Source organism: Pinus tabuliformis, chromosome 4_2 (genome assembly GCF_031772625.1).
Source record: "Pinus tabuliformis cultivar Carrire ecotype Pingquan chromosome 4_2, CPIR1, whole genome shotgun sequence".
NCBI classification, from domain to species: domain Eukaryota; kingdom Viridiplantae; phylum Streptophyta; class Pinopsida; order Pinales; family Pinaceae; genus Pinus; species Pinus tabuliformis.
The window spans coordinates 1,127,523,389-1,127,539,591 of record NC_142304.1 but is presented as its reverse complement, the minus strand read 5'-3'; positions in this window follow the sequence as shown (position 1 = coordinate 1,127,539,591).

Sequence of the window (16,203 nt, the reverse complement as noted above, 5' to 3'; positions counted from 1 at the left end):
CATTACTGTAGATTTCGACATTCACTCGAACATTTATTCTTTCATGCTCTCTACTCTACAGGTGGATGGTCAATGGGGGTCGGGAGTAGCAATCAAACTTAGGTTGTTTCCGATCTATGGAAGAGATTTCATAGGTCTATTCATCTTGGTGAGGGAACATGGTCGAGCTAGATGTGGGGGAACCTCTCTCTCCCCTTCATGGTCAAGGAAAAGAACAGTTTGATGAGGACATGCCTATTCATATCCACCACCTCATTGTCGCCATGGGCGTTGAGTAGAGATGAAATATAGGGAATGGCCACTGGCTCATACGTAATTTTCTTTGCAGGCAACTCTCTGAGTAGAAACAAGCCTGGGTGAGATCCAAAGGAAGATTTGCTGAACTCAATGCCTTTTTGGTTCACACACAAATGGCCTTAACAAAGATGTCTAGAGCAATTGAATTTCCCTTTCCCCTCCTCCCTCTCCTCTAGTGTTGTCTAATTCAAATACATGGATTGAAGTAGTTGAATCCTCCCATCAAGGGAAAAGACTTTCCAGTATGGCTCACACAAAACCTCAAACCAATAAAAAATGGTGGTCGACAGTCACATCTCACCTAAACCAGTCAAGAAAGCGATGAACTTATCCAGTGAGTTCGGTGTTGAGGGAAAAACCAAAGGGGAGCCCTCACAAAGAAAAGTAAAATCATACACTGGGGGGGCATTCATCGAATGAGAGTGTTCCCCTTGGATTCCTAAAGGATAAGGTAACCCCTTCCTCTACCTGAAGCAACAAGAATTAGCTAGGAAGGAAAAAACTTTGCAAGGTAAGGTTCCCAGGAAGCAAGTGCATCTCACCCAAACCAAGACTTATGAGGACAAGGAACCACTCAAACAACAATGCTAAATTCCCTAGATAATCTTTCTTAGAGTATTAATTTTGCATGTTATTTATGTTTCAATTATGTTTACTTTGTTTTGGTGTCATTTTATCACCATTATGGCTTTTAACTCCTAGGGAGAGCGTCTGGTTTCCTTTTCATGGGAAGCTGGTCTCCCTAATTTTTCTCTTGTCCTCTTTCTTTTAGTCATGTTAAGTTTTCTTTTCTATCTCTATGTTACCACTTTTTGTTCAAAACTCTTTGAGAGACCATGTGGGTTCCATCTCATGGGAAAATGGTCTCCCCAATTCTCTCTTAACACATTCATGTTTTTCTGTCCACAAATAACTATTCCAAACCTCCATGGTTGTATTCTACGTATATTTTTTTAAATATAAAAAAAAAATTGGCTTGCTTGCAAAGAAAAATTTTGGTTAAACGAGTGATATAAAGATAAGTCAAAATAGTTAATAGGTTGTCAGTGTGATATCTATCAAGTCATCAAGGTGATATTAATCGCGATATACCTATCCCTGGTAGGATTAAGAAGTAATTACATCATTTGATAGCTTCAAAACAATGAATGAAAATAATATATCACTATTATGTTAGAGAAGATATGTGGATCCAGTATGAACCAAATGTTTTTTAATTTTTTGGTATTATGAGAATGCTTCTATTCTTTATTTTATTCTATTTTTCATTCCTTTTTGGTTTACCCCACTTCAATTATCTAATTTTTGGCATTCTCATCTCAACAATGCTTTTGTTTAATAGTCTTGCTGACTAACAATTATTGATAAGTTGTACGTGTCTTCTCTCATTGTATATTATTTCCAACTCTCTCCCTTTTTATGATATTTAATAAATTTTACGTTTGTGTGGTGTCAAACACTTTTCAATGTTATCGATCTTGCATTAATCACAACCCAGAAAATCCACCACACTTAGTTGTTTTTGTGTATGTAGGTTGCATACCCTGTTTTTCTTCAAGTCATCTTGCACCAACATCTCGCATTTTGAAATTTGTACCCTCATTTCCATAACATATAAATCATACCTTTTCCTATACTTACCCATTTTATCATTGATGCAAGTTACAACAAGCCTTTTCTTCACTTCTCCTCCCGCATGAGCTCCTCTCGCGTGAATTCCTCCTATATTAACTTGCAGTCTTTCCCACATGATTCCCTACCTAGGCATTCCTACACGTTCTCTCTTGTTGCATGTAGATACTAGAGGAATTTCTTGGTAACATCCGATATTCAATTCTTGTATTCATTATTCTCCTCTTGACATTTTTTCAAGATGCATTAGATCATTAAGGCAAGCACATGCTTCATGTGACTTAAGATATATGGTATTAAATTAGGCACATTTCTCATTGACTCAAATAACCATTATAGCTAGGATCAAATGAGTGAATAACTTTCAACAAACTTGCTGATTACTTGAAAGAGAAAATTGAAAAGTGATTAATTCATTTCATTAGCAAGAAAGACCAATTTTACATAGCACATCAAGTTGGTTATGATTTAAAAGGAATTCAAGATGAGTTACTTTAAGTTCGGGTGAAACAAGAAGTCACCATTGCACCTTTACAAAATTCCATTGGGTAATCACTCAAAGATACTTTAAAGAAGGTACCGACTTCAAGATAACTCATCGATAATATCAATTGTTAGGTTTTAGGCACATGTCAAGCATTTTAAATGGAATAAGTCTTCAACACAAAATAGAGGTTTTTCCAACACTGTTTATTCTTTATTATATGGTTAGTGGGAGCCCCATCCCTATCCTTTAATGGATGAATGCATTTTTAATTTCTAGAATATTATAGACCTTATTTAAACACTTGTAAAATTTTTGGAGGTTCCTTTGAGAACTACCAAGTGTCCATCTCTAGTGTAATCTTTCAAATTTGACTTTTAAGCTTGAAGATTGCAAGAGTGTAACTCTTTTCATCCCAATGAGTCTGAATGAAAATGTCTTTTAGATTTATTTGTAAATTCATTCCACGATTATTTTCTTATGTCAAAATGTTTGATTCTTTACTCAAAATTATGCTGGAAATTACTAGTTGTTATGTGTGGAGCATGATTGTTCAGAGGTCTTTTGTTTCAGCCGGATGTATACCCTAGGAAGTTTGTACACCCCTCCACGTGGGGGGTTGCGGGAGCCAGCAGTCCCCTGGCAGGGGTTCGGGGGCAGCGCCCCCGAAGCCAAAAATAGATGTAAAATTGCCTTGTAAAAGTATAGTAATTTCTAGTCAATCTGGGCCATTCATTAGGCGGATGATCTGATGGTAGAACTTATGTTTAGTTTAGGGTTTTTTGCCCTAGAAGGCAACCCCTCTCTTTGTATGAGGGCATTGTATTTGAGGCTGTGATATAGATGTGTATTCTCTGAGCGAGAAATAGAGAGGTGAGACTGTGAGAGAAAACAGAGGATATTACAACGGATTTGCTGTAGGTTGTGTCTCTTCATTTTGTTGGATAATAGAAAGGAAGGACTGGCTGTTCGGGGTGGACTTAGCCCAAACTGGGTGAACCATGTATATCTGTGTCTCTCTTGTTTTATGCGTTTTCTGTGTTTATATTTCTGCAATATTTTATGTGTTCCATTGCTCCGTAATATATAATTTTCTAACAACTGGTATCAGAGCCGAAGGTCTATTTGGTTGATAAACTCGTAGGAAAGAAGGGTTCCTCGTTCGAGTGGGAGCAATGGCGGAAGATGGTAAGTTTAGGGTCGAGAAATTTAACGGCCAAAACTTCTCGCTATGGAAGATTATCTGTATCAGAAAGATCTATACCTACCATTTAGCGGAAAAACAAAGAAGTCGATGGCTATGACAGATGAATAATGGAACCTTCTCGATAGAAAGGCACTCGGAACAATACGGTTGTGCCTCATTGCGTCAGTCGCCTTCAACATTTCGAAGGAAACAAAGACAAAAGGTTTGATTCAGGCGTTTTCGAAACTATATGAAAAGCCCTCGGCCTCAAACAAGGTATTTCTTATGAAACGATTATTTAATATGAAGATGTCGAAAGGTGGATCTGTTGCAGATCACTTAAATGATTTTAATACAGTTACAAGTCAGTTAAGTTCTGTAGGGGTAAACTTTGAAGATGAAGTTAGAGCTCTGTTATTCTTGTGCTCATTTCCAGAAAGTTGGAATGGTTTAGTAATGGCCATTAGTAACTCTGTCTCTGGATCTAGTACTTTAAAGTTTGATGATGTTGTCGGTGCTATCCTTAGCGAGGAAATGCAACGGAAAAGCTCCAGTGAGACATCAGGTAATGCTTTGAGTGCAGAGTCTAGGGGAAGAAAAATGGAAAGAGGAAAGAGCTCAGGATATCGCAGTAAATCAAGGAAAGGCAGATCCAAGTCCAGATCGGGGATAGTGTGCTGGAAATGCGGAAAGAAAGGACACCTAAAGAAAGACTGTAGATCTCGGAAGGGAAAAGAAGGAGATGCACAACAAGAAAAAAATCATGAAGCAAATGTGACAGGTGAGGTGTTACAAGATGCTTTGATTCTTTCTTTCGAAAATATTACTGATTCATGGGTGGTAGATTCAGGGGCCTCATTCCATGCCACACCTGATAATAAATACTTTCATGACTATGTTCAAGAAGATTTTGGACAAGTTCTTTTGGGTGATGATAAACCCTGTAAAATTGTTGGAATGGGTAAGGTTCTTGTAAAACAACAGAATGGAAACCAATGGCTACTAAAGGAGGTAAGGCATGTTCTAGATCTAAAGAAAAATATGATTTCAACAGGGTATTTAGGCGGTGAAGGTTGTGTGACAACTTTCATAGATAAATCTTGGAAGGTCACCAAAGGAGCCCTGGTAATAGCAAAAGGCGAAAAGGTTGGTACATTGTATTTATGCAATGGTATTTCTAACTCTGTTAATGCTTTAACTTCCAAAGGAGGAGATGCAACATTATGGCATCATAGGCTTGGACACATGAGTGAAAAGGGGATGAAGATTCTTCACTCAAGGAATTTGTTGTTGGGTTTGAAGAATGTTGATTTGGACTTCTGTGAGAATTACATTTATGGAAAACAGAAGAGAGTCAGATTTCTCAGAGTTGGGAAAGAAAATAAGAGCGAAAAATTAGAGCTTGTGCATATAGATGTATGGGGACCTGCTCAGGTATCATCTCTTGGTGGCTCTCGTTATTATGTTACCTTTATTGATGATGCAACTAGAAAAACTTGGATTTATTGTATTAAGAATAAATCTGATGTATTTGATACTTTCAAGAAATGGAAAGCTTTGGTTGAGATTGAGATATGAAAGAAATTGAAGTGTCTTAGATCAGACAATGGAGGTGAATATTGCAACAAAGAGTTTGATAGGTACTGTTCAGAGCATGGAATTCACAGAGAGAAGATAGTTCCAAGAACACCACAAGAAAATGGTGTGTCAGAAAGGATGAACAGAACAATCATGGAGCGTGCAAGGTGCATGAGATTGCATGCAGGATTGCCTTTACAGTTTTGGGCAGATGCTGTAGATACTACTGTTTATCTAATAAACAGAGGGCCTTCAAGTTCCTTGGATGGTGGTGTTCCATAGGAAGCATGGACAGGTAAAAAGGTAAACTACTCCTTTTTGAAGCCTTTTGGTTGTGAGGCCTTTGTCCATATTGATAAAGAAAATAGAACAAAGCTTGAGGCAAAGTCAAAGAAACTTACCTTTATTGGGTATGGTGTTAATGATTTTGGTTATCGCTTATATGATTACGAAAATCACAAAATCATTAGGAGCAGAGATGTAATATTCAATGAAAAGGTCTTGTATAAGAATCAGTTGCAAGAAAAGAAGCAAGAAAAAGAAAACAAGGAATATGCAATTCTTGACGAAAGCACTGAAAAAGTAAAGGTGCCTGAAAATAATAATAATCAACAACCACAACAACAAAAACCACCACAAAAACAACAGGAACCCCAAACACCTGAAAGTGGTGTTAGAAGATCTACCAGGATAAGTAGACCCCTTGAATGATACTCTCCTTCATTATATTATTTATTGTTGACTGATTCTGGTGAACCCGAATGTTATGAAGAAGCAATGCAGGTTGAAAGCAGGAAGAAGTGGGAGGTAGCCATGGAAGAAGAGATGCACTCCTTAATGCATAACCAGACTTGGGACTTAGTCAGGTTGCCTGCAGGAAAAACTACATTGAAGAATAAATGGGTTTACAGGCTGAAGGAAGAAGATGGAGGAAAACAGAAGTACGAAGCTAGACTTATGGTGAAGGGGTTTGCACAGAAGAAAGGTATTGATTTTGATGAAATATTTTCTCATGTAGTTAAAATGACTTCAATCAGAACTAAAGTCTAGTAGCATCTGAAGATTTTCATCTTGAGCAGTTAGATGTAAAGACAACCTTTCTCCATGGGGATTTGGAGGAAGAGATATATAGGTAGCAGCCACAAGGATATGAGGTGAAAGGGAAGGAGAAGCTAGTGTGTAGGTTGAAGAAGAGCTTGTATGGCTTAAAACAGGCTCCAAGGCAGTGGTATCTAAAATTTGACAAGTTTATGTCTGAACAAGGTTATACTAGATGTCACTCTGATCATTGTGTTTATCTGAAAAAGCAAAATGATGGCAGCTATATTATATTGTTATTATATGTATATGACATGCTTGTTGCAGGGTCTAACATGCAGGAAATAAATGTGCTCAAAAGAAAATTGGAAAATTCATTTGCAATGAAGGATTTGGGAGCTGCAAAACAAATCCTTGGTATGAGAATCACTAGAGATAGGAAAAATCGCAAATTAACATTGTCTCAGAATGAGTACATACAAAAGGTGTTGAAAAGATTTAATATGCACAATGCAAAACCAGTTAGTACACCTTTTGCTAGCCATTTCAAAATTAGTAAGGAAATGTGCCCAAAAACCCAAGAAGACATGGATTATATGTCTAAAGTTCCATATGCATCAGCAGTTGGAAGCTTAATGTATGCAATGGTCTGCACAAGGCTTGATATTGCACATGCAGTGGGAATTGTAAGCAGGTACATGAACAATCCAGGAAAGGAACATTAGATGGCAGTGAAATGGATTCTCAGATATTTGAAAGGTACCACAAATCAAGCATTATGCTTTGGTGGTTCAAACATTTCTCTACAGGGATATGTTGATGCAGATATGGCAGGTGACAGAGATAACAGGGGGAGCACTACAGGATATGTATTTATTGTTGGTGGAACAGCTGCCAGTTGGGTTTCAAAAATCCAAAGTGTTGTTGCGCTTTCAACAATAGAAGCAGAGTATGTTGCTACTACAGAGGCTAGTAGAGAAATGATTTGGTTACAAAGGTTTATGGGTGAATTGGGTAAGGAGCATGATATGGGTATGTTATACAGTGATAGCCAAAGTGCCATTCATCTTGCAAAGAACTCAACATTTCATTCTAGGACTAAACACATACAGCTCAAGTACCATTTCATACGATCAGTATTGGAATATGGAGAGTTGAAGTTGGAAAAGATACACACTAGCCAGAATCCTGCAGACATGCTAACAAAAGTTGTAAGTAGGGAGAAACTGAGAACATGCTCAGTTTCAATTGGTCTTCAAGGATGACGATGAAGATGAGAAACAACCAGGCCCAAAGAGGAGTCATTGTCCAGCAAATGAAGCAGCGGTGGAGTTGCTACAATCATTCTCCAAGTGGGAGATTGTTGTGTGTGGAGCATGATTGTTCAGAGGTCTTTTGTTTCAGTCGGGTGTATACCCCAGGAATTTTGTACACCCCTCCACGCGGCAGGGTGCAGGGGGGGACTTGTCCCCCCTGCGAGGGTCTGGGGGGGCTGATCCCCCCCTGCTGGGGGGTCCAGGGGCAGCGCCCCCGAAGCCAAAATTAGATGTCAAATTTCCTTTTAAAAGTATAGTAATTTCTAGTCAATCTGGGCCATTCATTAGGCGGATGATCTGATGGTAGAACTTATGTTTAGTTTAGGGTTTTTTGCCCTAGAAGGCAACCCCTCTCTTTGTATGAGGGCATTGTATTTGTGGCTGTGATATAGATGTGTATTCTCTGAGTGAGAAACGGAGAGGTGAGACTGTGAGAGAAAACAAAGGATATTACAACGGATTTGCTGTAGGTTGTGTCTCTTCATTTTGCTGGATAATAGAAAGGAAGGACTGGCTGTTCGGGGTGGACGTAGCCCAAACTGGGTGAACCACGTATATCTGTGTCTCTCTTGTTTTATGTGTTTTCTGTGTTTGTATTTATGCAATATTTTATGTGTTCCATTGCTCCGTAATATATAATTTTCTAACACTAGTTTCAAAACTTTATTTAATTCCTATATCAATGTGTAATATATCATTGTGAATATTTAATGTTTGGTCCTATCTCAAGCCTCTACAGTTTTCTATATTTTCTTGATTTTGAAAGTTCTTTGTTAAAGGGGGGTGACCTCTCTATAAAAACAAGGGGGGAATATTGTTACCTCAAATGTTATCATTGAAATTTGTAGCCATCATGCCTAGATGCAAGCATCTAAGTTAACACTATCTTCTCAGCCTTACTCCTCATCAAGGTTGATACAAGATCAATCAATTGATAAAGTAATTTTACAAGATCAAGGAATTGTGAGAAGTAGTTTTGAATATCAAGGAGTTGGACGAGATTTTTTTTTTAGGACAACTTCCAAACATAAGAAATGTTGTATACGAAGTGTCAAGAACACAACAAGAGGAAAACATTGTGTACATTAATTACAAACTGCAACAAATGCAAAATGAGATTACTTGTATGAAGAGAAGCGATAATATTATTTCACAAAAATTGTCCCATGAAGGAAGAATGATGATTACCAAACCCTAGAGAATGAATTGATAGAAGTCAAAGACTTGAAGTACATAGACCAAAAGAACCTTGCATGCGAATCCAAATGTAGTTGTATTAGGAGAAGATGATGTGTTTGAAGAAACTTAAGAATATTTATATCCATTAATGTTGAAATAATTTAAGAGTCTCATATCTTAGAATCAATGCAATATGAAGAAAATATGTAGATTCTTACTCATGATGACTTTGTTGAACTAGAAAACTCTAAATACTACCAAGAAAATTTGGTTTAGACAAAAGCTCAAACAAGCAAGCTCAAACTAGTTAATTAAGTCGATGAAGGAAAAAATATTATAATTCACCTCAATCAACATCCCAACAAGGAACTCCATATTTGATAAAGGAACAAGATAACACCACAACAAAATTGCCTTACAATATTGGGTAAATTTAGGAAGTTGCAAATCACTCTATCTCTTCTTGACTACCTCAAAAAAGGGAGAACTTATTAAAATCTTGGAGAACATGAGTCCATCAAATTTAAGAATAGAAGTAGCTTTCGTTGGTAGTCATGAGGACCCAATTAGTTTCAACAAAGAGTAAGAGGAAAGGTTTATCCTTTTTATATTCCTATTGAAAATCACAACTCTATTGGGCATAATTGCATGGTAGGCAACATAGCCAAAAATAATATCATGCCTTTCAATAATAGGGTTCTTGGGGTTAGAATGCACTAAATATTGTGAAGTTAGAGAAAATATTTATGCTATCGATTCAAGAAAAATCCTTTCCTATGGTGAAATTAAAGACTTTTGTGCATGGATAAGATTGGCAACACATATAACCACAATATTCGCTATAGTTGTTGTCGATCTCCTAGCAGCCTATGGAGTTGTTCTTGGTCATGATCGTGATTCTAGGATTAGAGGATATATCCAAATGTAGTTTTATTAGGATAAGATGATGTGTTTGAAGAAACATAATAATATTTATATCCATTAATGGGTGAAATAATTTAAGAACCTCATATCTTATAATCAATGCAATATGAAGAAAATATGGAGATTCTTGCTCTAGGTGACTTTGTTGAACTAGAAAATTCTAAAGAATACCAAGAAAAATCGGTTTAGACAAATGCTCAAATAAGAAAATTCAAACTAGATAATTAAGTCGATAAAGGAAAAAATATTAATAATTCTCCTCAATCAACATCACAACAAGGCACTCCATATTTGATAAAGGAACAAGATAACACCAAAACAAAAATGCCTTATAATATTGGATGAATTTAGGAAGTTGCAAATCACTCTGTCTCTTCTTGATTGCCTAAGAAAAGGGAGAACCTATTAAAATATTGTAGAACACAGGTCCGTCAAATCTAAGAATAGAAGTAGCTTTGGATGGTAGCAAAGAAATACCCAATTAATTTCAAGAGAGTAAGAGGAAAGGTTTCTCCTTTTTATATTCCTATTGAAAATCACGACTCTATTGTTCATAATTGCATGGTAGGCAACAAAGACACAAATAATATCATGTCATTTTTAGTAATGGGGTCCTTTAGGTTAGAATGCACTAAATATTATGAAGTTAGAGAAAATATTTATGCTATAGATTCAATAAAAGTCCTTTTCTATGGTGAGATTAAAGACTTTTGTGCATGGATAAGATTGGAAACACATATAACCATAGTTGTTATGGATCTCCTAGCTTCCTATGGAGTTGTTCTTGGTCATGATTGGTGTTCTAGGATTAGAGGATATATCATGAATGACGGAAACCATATGATATTGTCAAACAAAGAACCGTTACTATAATCCCAAGAGAACAAAGGAAACCCATTTTATTTAAGAAAAAGGAATCAAATGTTGTTCATAATTGTCTAGATTTAGGGATAGAAAATTATGTTGTCCTCAATATAGCACTAAATAAATATTGTGAAAGTGATATTTTTCTAGGATTTTGGAAAATTTCATTCAATGGCTCTTGTTTAAGTTATGGAATTTGAGTCAGGGGAGTATTTCATGGTCCAAGCTCTCATATTTATCCTTATGCTTTTAGACTAGAGTTTCCTTGCACAAATAATAGGCAAAATATGAGGCACTAACTGAAGGGTTAATACCAACCATTCAAATGCTTAATAAAGATTTAATTGTGAGAGGATATTTTGAATTGATCATAAATCAAATCAAGAAAAACTGTAATATAAACAAGCAACGATTGGAATGTTATGATATAAGGGTTTGGGATATTATTCAAAAATTTTAGTCCTTTTGACATAATATTTGTTCCACTAGAACAAAATCAAATGGATGACTCATTGGTAGTGGAATTATCCCTTTTTAATCTAGATGATCACATATCTAAAACTTCTTTTAATGTAGAGAACATCTACTACCCATCAATACCTGGTAATGGGGATTAGTGGCAAATGTTCAAAAATGATGAGCATGCCAAAGAATTCATGTATCATGCAAAAGAAATGCTATCAAAATATCTAGATTCTAATTATCCCCAAGATGATTTGGACCATAAAAACACAATCCTCATCAAATAAGTAAAAATTCCCTCTCTCCCAAGAAGATATATCAATTTCGAGTCTTTATTTACAAGAAATTATTAATAACATAATGAGAATTGAAGAGCCTCATCATTGGGTAGCTATATGGACCTTAATTCATCTCCTAGCTTAGTCAAATCAACTCTTCTCACAATTTATTACATGTTTTGCTTATATTTTCTTTAATGAGATGAGTCAAAGTGAGATATTATTCCTAGTGGACTAATGTGCATTGAATGTAGGTTTGTGAGAGGAAATCAGGGAATTTTGGCGAGATTAAAGGCTGAAACTCAAATGGGACAAGGAAGAGAGATTGTAGGAGGTAAATCCTCCTCATTTTACTCCTCCCTCATTCAAATATTCCTCCATCAATCACACTATCTCAGAGTACAAGAAGCGAAGTCATGAAGATCAAAAGGCAACCGAGCAAGTGATAGTCAAAGAGTCAGTTCATCTCGAGTTTGAGAGCTAAGCCTCCCTATATTTAAGGAAGTCATTGGAGACTTCAGTTATATAAATAAAGAGGCCTAGAGCCTCATTAGGATTCGAATTTTTGCTGAAAAAACATTAGTTATTTTTGAGCTCCAAACTTGTGGAAGACATTGCTATGTAATTTTCTGTTTTGATAATGAGAATGAGATTCTTCTTGATCTAGCATTGAGTTAACTCAAAGGGATGAAGCTCTTGGGTTAGGGCCCAACCCTATCAGCAAAGGCTCTTCTTCTTGTATCTGTATGCTTAGATTAATTTCATAGATTCATGGTTAAATTGTCCTTAGAAGTATTTCATTGCAAGTACTGTAGATTTGATTAGTTTGTTTATTAGTTTGCTTCCATTTGTGACTTAATTTAGCAGTAGGTTAGAAGGGATAAAAGGAGCATCAAAAAGCTATCAATAGGTGTCTTGGCCTCAAATCTTCCTTCAGGGATCATGATTTGAGGAAAGGACCCCCATGCAACCCCCAAAAGACAGAATTCTACTTTCTCATAAAATTTGGAGTTTATTGTACTTGAACTAGCATTTGATCGGTTTGCAAGTGTAGGATTTAATTACTATTTCTTCCATATTCAGTCTTACTGTAGATCTCCTGAATGATTTCATCTTGTTCTGCAAATTTCCCTCATGCATGAAGTAGAGAGCTAGCTCATTAAACTTTGTTTTTCTAGCTTATTGAAATTCTTCTTGTTTACATGATTTTTGGGCAAATATCAATGTTTGATGTAGTGCATGTTTTCAAAAGCAAAGAGAGATCTCATAGTTAGCAACCTCCTCCTAACTTCATCCATCCATGATCATTCCTTGCTTTCACTAAGACCCTCACCAATTTCATCATTTTTCAAAGAAACTTCTCCAAGCATGTTGAGCAAATCCAACCATCTCCCAACCTTGGTTTTGAGTTTTGAGTGATCCTAAGCATTTTCTCACTTCATTCCATCCACCAACCACCTTCCTTAAGACTTCCATCACCTTTGGCACCCATCGTTCTTCTCTCAGCCGCATCCTGTAGAAATATATGGAATCCTGTACGTTTTTAGGACATCATGTAGGTTTTCCTGTAGTGGCCTGTTTTGAGGTTGAATTGAGGGAAAATATCTAGAAAGCCACACAAGGTCACCTAAGGGTCTCCCAAACCTTCCAACCATCCACCAACATCCCTAAGCCACCTGCCACATCACCAAAAGAGATTAGTTTTCACACTTGTTTTTCCATAAAAAGAACAAAAAGAAAAAAACAGATTTATTTCAGTCATTTACATGCACAGTAGTAATGTCTGATGTTTTGAACTTCCATGCTTAGGATAGTAGAATTTCATACATGTTAGCTTGGCATTCTTGTAAAGCATAGTCTCTTAGCAGTTAGGTAGGAAATGGTGTGTTTTAGCATTGGATTTTAGTATTTTTCATTACTGCAGTAGAAGCTTTCTCTTAGAGTAGATTTCTCTTTTCCTCATAAGGAACTAAGATTCTTCTAAATCCATAGAAGTTTGGCTTGAAAAACTCTAGTGGTCTCTCGCCAGTTGAATAGTGACAAAAGGAAAAACCATCACTGTTACTTTTGTAAACAACACTGTCACCTCCAAGTTTGTACGAACCCTGAGTAGATAAAGTAAAGTTGGTAGCCCAAGGAGTTGCATCATTCTTGCTGCAATATTGGTGCTCATCACTTTTTGGCATTGTTTCTGGTGAGGTTTCTCAGTAATATGTGATTACTGCTTTCTTTCTTCCATTTCTTGTTTCTGATATTCTGCCAGTAGTTTCATTTCTACAAGAGTAATTTATTTGCTTTCTTTTCCATTCTGCAAGTAAGATTTCGTTCAATTAGTTAGTTTTCATTTAGTCATTTAATTTTCATCCAGTCTTGAATTTCAATTCTGCAATCACTTTCAAATTTTGAAAAAAACTCAAAACAAAACAAAAGCATTTTTTTCATGCCTCGTAGGAATAGGGATAACTTAGGGATTTTTTTTCCAAATACCCCCATTGCTTCAAACAACCAACCTTCCCTCTTCTTTGGTGGCTGTGAATTAGAGGAACCCTTAGGTGAGAAACCTGAAATATTTGAAGAACCTACAGGGGAAGAAGAGGAAGAAGAATCCATTCCTACTTATCCAATGGCTGAAACTAGAAATGACAAAAGAAATAGAGAAAGATTTGAGGGTGCCTTACCCATGAGGGAAACCAATGGGGATACTAAGATGAAGAATATAAGCCCCTCTGCCCTTCCTCATTTCCATGGCCTAACCTCAGAATATCCAGACACTTTCGTATTTGAGTTTGTTGTCATATGTCGAACCTATGACTACACCAATGCTCAGAAGAAGTTGAAACTATTCCCATCCACTCTTAAGGATGTAGCTTTGTGCTAGTTCATGGGCTTACCTAGGGATAGCATCACAACTTGGGCTCAGATGCAACAAGCCTTCAACAAAAAGTATCGAGACTACTGTAGGTCTAAAGACACTAAAGAGGAAATTTTTAGGATGACCTTAGGGCATGATGAATCCCTAGAGGATTATGAAGAAAGATTCCAGCTTAGCTACAAAAGGGCCAGGTGCACACTTGACCCTGAGTCACTGAAGCTAGTCTTGCTTAGAGGAGTAAGGGAAGATCTTCTGGATACCCTAAACTTGTTAGCAGGAGGGGACATCTATGAGTTACCCTATGAGGATATCAAGAGTGTCTTTAGAAACCATTCTAGGGTAGCTAGGAAAACGGGTAGGGGTAGTCCACCTGTGGTCAGTCCATCCTCTTCTAATACATCCATCAAGGGTGAAACTGGAAACATGCTAGAGGATTTCAAGAGTGAGATGCTACAAACCCTTGCTCTACAGATGGACACTATGCACATTAAGAGAAAACAGGAGGAAGCAAAGAGAGCCTTAGCAATTTTCTGCCCTATATGCACTAGGAAGCACCCTAGAAATGAATGCCCATTGAATTTGATTAAAATCTTCTCAGTCTGTGAAGAAAACCACTCCACAGACAAGTGCCCTTCTGTAGTTGGACTAAAAGTTGTATATCAAGGAGTTGAAGGGGAAACTGAACAACTCAGCTACATAAACCAAAGGAGACCCCACGGGCCTAGGTCATACCAACAGGGCATGCAAGGGTCATCCCATGCATATTACAACCCCAACCAAACCACATCCATTCCCTCTTGGGGGCCCCTTGCTCATCCTTATTGGTCTACACCTCCTCCTTAGTCCTTTGCACCTCAGTATCATTCCCAGCTAGCCAACCAGTCATTTCAATCATATGCTCCACCATCACCTCAGTGGAATGCACCGCCCCAAGGGTAGAGGCCCCTATACAACAATGCTCCAACTTTATTGCCTTCACCACCTGCTCAACTACAAATTTTACACTCTGCTCCACCTAAACAACCCCAGATTCCTGCCCAGCCAAATCTGAACCCGAACAACACACAGGCATAGCCAGTATACAATGGAGAGACATCCTATCCAGCTTATGTTGTGGAAATTCAGGAAATCAACTTGAGATCTGGGAGAGTTCTCCCAGATAACCAACCTTTACCTCCACCTAGGGGGGTTGAGGAAGAAAGAGACGAAAACATTCCTAAAGTAAATCCACCACCCTTTCCTAAGAGATTAACCCAACCACTCCAACCTACCCCTGAAGAGACTGAACTTCTGGGAGAATTGAAAAATATATGTGTCAAAATTTCACTTCTCCAAGCTATAAAAGATGTGCATATTTACAACAATTTGATCAAGGAGAAGTACTTCAATAATCCAAGAAGGCGAAGAAGAGATGCCCCTACCATTAATTTCATTGGACAACTGTCCGACTTAATGTTGGGGTAGGTAATCTGTCCAAAGTATTTGGACCCTGGAAGCCCTATAGTAGATGTGCACATCAATGGCACCATTGTCCCACACACTTTGATTGATCTTGGGGCTGCCATTAATGTGATGACCAAGGACACCATGCTCAAGCTCAACCTCCAGGGTTCATTGAGAAAGACCACAATGGTCCTGCAACTTGTAGACCGCTCCACAGTGACCCCTGAGGGGATTGTGGAGGATGTGATGGTCTCCATTGACTCTTGGGAATACCCTACATATTTCCTAGTTCTCTAGCCTAAGGCCAAGCTTACTGGTTACCCTCTCATCCTTGGGAGACCCTAGCTAGCCACTGCTGATGCCTACATTAGCTGCAGGGCTGGGAATATGACTATCAAGAATGGGCATATGTCCAAGAAGTTAGTCCTATATCCTCCTGCCCAGCCATCTCTAGAACATGACTTACCTTTATGGCTAGAAGAGGAGGAAGAAGAAGATGAAGTTTATTCCGCCCAATTCTATACCTTAGAAACAACCATGGGAGGGGGATAATCGGATGAAGATGATTTGATTAAACACATACTCCAAAGTCCAACTCCCAGTACATTGTCTTTAGAAGAAGTAGTAAAGGAAACCCAAAAAAACCATCA